Source organism: Terrapene carolina, unplaced genomic scaffold, assembly GCF_002925995.2.
Source record: "Terrapene carolina triunguis isolate 2854851 unplaced genomic scaffold, T_m_triunguis-2.0 Scaffold51484, whole genome shotgun sequence".
Lineage (NCBI taxonomy): Eukaryota > Metazoa > Chordata > Testudines > Emydidae > Terrapene > Terrapene triunguis.
Window position 1 is genome coordinate 1 of NW_020715835.1, and position 4226 is coordinate 4226.

At 59.7% G+C, this 4226-nt stretch overlaps 1 pseudogene; it reads right to left on the reverse strand.

Moving 5' to 3' along the window:
• Positions 1-1196: 1196 nt before the first annotated feature.
• The window catches only part of LOC113405887, a 4460-nt pseudogene continuing 1430 nt past the window's right edge, over positions 1197-4226 (reverse strand).

A 4226-nucleotide genomic window follows, 5' to 3' on the forward strand; every position in this document is an offset into this window, starting at 1 on the left:
CCGCCAGCCGGAGCCCTCTGCCGGCAGCGCCGGGATTCCAAGGGCAAGGGAGCCTGTACCAAGCTGGGCTGGGGCTGGACCGAGAATGTGGGGCAAAGGAGCTAAAATCCCCTCTCCGGGTCGCCGCAGCTCCGCCGGCCTGAGCCCAGCGGAGTCGGCGCGGGGCCAACAGACGAGTTCTCCAGTGACCTCACTCCCGCCCATCGGAGGTGGATTTAGCGATGGCAGAACCTGCCCCCCAGTGCGTGTCTACAGGACAGTGCTGCCCTCTTGCATGTTTCTAGCACAGACACGGAATATCAGGGTTGGAAGGGACCTCAGGAGGGATCTAGTCCAACCCCCTGCTCAAAGCAGGACCAATCCCCAACTAAATCATCCCAGCCAGGGCTTTGTCAAGCCTGACCATAAAAACCTCTAAGGAAGGAGATTCCACCACCTCCCTAGGGCACTGGATCGAGGGCTTCCCCACCCGCTCAGTGACATGGCCCTCGCCTGCCCCACAAGCACGGCCCTGACCCATCCTGGCTGGGACCCAGCACAGCTCTCCGGAAACTGTCCCAGCCTGATTTAACCCTGGCCAGGCTGGAGCCTCCACCCACCCCCTGGGAAGCTGATCCTAGTGTTCATTCCCCTAATGGAGGGTGCTGGGAGGGGCAGGTCTGGGGCTCCCCACTGGCACTACTGCCCCAGTCTGTAAGCCTCAGGAGGGGGATGTGGCAGCACCGGCTCTGAAGCCGAAGCGGGGGCTAGGGCCCCCACCTCCATCCCTGGCCACAGAACCCCATTGAACACCACATACCAGGGGCCAGGCAGCTGAGAAGAGATGGGATGTACTGGGAGACCCCAACACTGGAAGGGGGGGTCCCCAACCCCCAGCATTTCTGGCTGGCCCCATTCCCAGCTCCCCCCTCACCCCCTTCCAGCCGAGGGCTCACGGCTCAGCCGTCGCAGGGCGCTAGAGCCCCTGGGCTCCGTCCCCCTCCAGGGGGTGCTCCGCAGACCCCGGGGCTCTCGTGCCAGCTCCGTCTAGCGGGGTTGGAGGGGGACGGGGTGGGTGATTCAGGACCCCACAGCTCAGCAAGTGGGGGTGTCTAGGACTCCATCCCACGTCTGCCACAGGCCGGGTGACCATGTTCCCAGGCCCAGCGGGCACTGAGGAACGAGGCCGGGGCAGAGACCCGCAGAGAGGACAGAACTCCAATAATATTTTCTTTATTTACATGTTCCAGGCTGGAAAGGTCTGAACAGCGGAGCCCGCCCTCGGGGTCTGACGGGGCGGGCAGGGGAGGGAAAAGGAAGGAGTAGAAAACAATTGTACAGTCAACATAAAAAACAGCCCCCCTCCCCGCCCCCCTGGAAAGGAGCATGCTGCCCAGGCCGTGCCCCCGGCGGGCTCTGTACACTGCAGTCCTGGAGCCGGGCGGGCGACACCCGTCTCTGCAGGGCCCCGTGGCCCAACCGCTGCTCAAATAAATAAACTCTCCCCGGAGAAGGGGACGAGGCCACCGGCGGGACATGAGATGGGGGGGCCGGCGATGCAGCCCAGAGCACGTGAGGGGCTTGCGGCTTCCGTCTGTCCGGCTAGGCCCCCCCAAACCCCACCCCCCCAAGAGCAAAACCAAACGTGGAGACTTCCAAACCCTTTAAAACCCAAACTCTGCCCTGGGAAAAGCTCCCATGCGTCAGAACCAAACCAAACCAAACGGTAAAACCTGGCTGGGGTTGCGCCGGGGCCTACACAGGCTGTGCCCGGCAGGGGTCTCTGCGCCAACAACCCCCAGGGGCCTCCGAACTGTAAACACTGGGGCAGTGCCCATGTCCGTGAGGGGGCAGTCACTGGCGCCCTCCCTCGCCTTGGGGGCGCTGCCCGCCGGGTGGAGCCGCTCAGTCCGGTTCACATGGGGTCCGGTCCCGCAGAGCCTCTTCTGAACCTGCCCACGCTTCCACCCGGCTGCGATGCCGCCCGCCCACTGCCATCACCGCCACCGCTCTAGCCGGAATCCGAGTCGCTGGTGTCCGAGGACGAGGAGCTGGAGCTGCTGCTGCTGGAGTCGGAGCTGGAGCTGCTGGCACTGAGCCGCGACACGGGCACCTGCTGGGCAGACTCCGGCTTCTCGTTGGCTGCAGGGGAACGAGGGAGCAGGTCAGCAAACAGAACATGTCCTCTTTATCCTGCGCTGGGAGCCAGGCTGGGCTAGCAGGGGCTGCAGGTCAGGTGTGAGGGGCACCGGCAGACCTGGGGGGAGCCCAGGGCTGGAATCATTCCCCCTCACCCAGCTCCGAAGCCCTGCCTCGCGGACACCAACGCCTCGCTCCCCCTCCTGCCCCCTGCCCAGCACTCACCCTTCTTGGGGGGCTTCTTGGTGGAGTTGAGCTGGCCGCTCACGTCCTGCAGCCGCTTCTCCAGCTCCCGTTTCTTCTCCAGCGCCAGCTCCTCCTTCGTCTTCCCCACCGGCTTCTTCATGGCTGCAGCGGGCGGGGACAGACGTGCTCAGAGGGCTCCCTGCGGCTGGCTGTCTCCCTGAGCCCCCCCTACTCCCACCCTGCCTGGGGAGCAGACAAGCCCACCCCTGCACTTCAGCCCCACCCTATCCCTGTACAGTGCGAGCAGGGAGCAGAGCGCATTGCTCCCCAAGGCTCCCCCAATGTGCCTCCATCCCTTGTAAGGCATACGGGGTGGTGTACAGGCAGGACAGGGGGACACTGCTGAGATCTTCCCTTCCCCACTGACTGACTCACTCGCTGCAAGGCTCCCAGGCATCCCCCCACGCTCTCACTGGGAGGCACCCAATCCCCTAAGCTCCCTGATTTCCCACCCTAACTTCATCCCCCTCCACCCTCGCTGCAAGGCTCCCAGCCCCCCTTGGCTATCCCACAACCTAGCTCGTATCTAGCGCTTCTCTGCGGTAGGTCTTGGGGCACTTCCTCGACCACATCCTAGGGGAGAGCCCAGCCCAGGGCCATCCCCCCACTCACTCTCGCTGTAGGGCTTGCGCGGCTTCTTGCGCAGGCAGGACAGCACGTAGCGCTCCAGCTCCCGCAGGGTGGAGGGCTTGAGGGTCTCGAAGTCAATCTCGATCTCCTCAGGGTTGGAGTCGCGCAGCGAGGGCTCCCGCGACTGGATGATGTGCACCACCCGCCCCAGCTTCTCCCCCGGCAGCTTGTTGATGTCCAGGCTGAGCTGGCGCTTCTCGTCGTAGGTCATGGGCTTGCTCTCCTCCTCCTCTTCTGAGTCGTAGAGCAGGGGGGGTGCCGGCAGCGCCGCCTTCGACACCTTACTGGAATGCCGGGGGGGGGGGGGGGAGGAGAGAGAGAAAGAGAAGAGAGAACACGTCATGCATGGCCAGATACCCCTTTTCTGGGCCACTGTGCGCCACAGAGCCAGCCCTGCCACCCACATGGCCAGAGTGGAAATCAAAAAGAACCTAACCAGGAACTGAAAAAGCAGGGCAAAGCTTGTTTATCCTTTTCCAATCTCCGAGGAGAACTTGGGTGTGAGAGAATCAGATCTACTGGTTCCGAAGGCTTGAAGGACATGGTGACCAGAAACAATCACTTCAGTTCACTAACTTGTTCACCAAATCAGTTGTAAACACAAAGTTTTTGATAAGCTTCTTTTCTTTTACATTTGAGGTCATTTTACTGAATTAAAAAATCGGTCTAAAAATGGTTTGTGCCTTTTTAAATTGCATTCCAATTTCCATAAAAATAGATCACAACAAATCTAGTAAATAAATGCATCATTCCCAATTTCTTTGCACAATAAAACACGCAATGGCATAAATAAAAATGTAGAGATCTACTATATCCTCCTGAACAGCAAAAAGTATCACCAAGTTTGACATAAAGCTTATATTCAGTTATATAACAACATAAGAACGGCCACACTGGGTCAGACCAAAGGTCCATCTAGCCCAGTATCCTGTCTACCGACAGTGGCCAACACCAGGTGCTCCAGAGGGAATGAACAGAACAGGGAATCATCAAGTGATCCATCCCGTCGCCCATTCTCAGCTTCTGGCAAACAGAGGCTAGAGACACCATCCCTGCCCATCCTGGCTAATAGCCATGGATAGACCTATCCTCCAGGAACTTATCTAGTTCTTTTTTGAACCCATTTACAGTCTTGGCCTTCACAACAGCCTCTGGCAAGGAGTTCCACAGGTTGACTGTGTGTTGTGTGGGGGAAAAAAAAAAAAAAAAAAAAACTTCCTTTTATTTGTTTT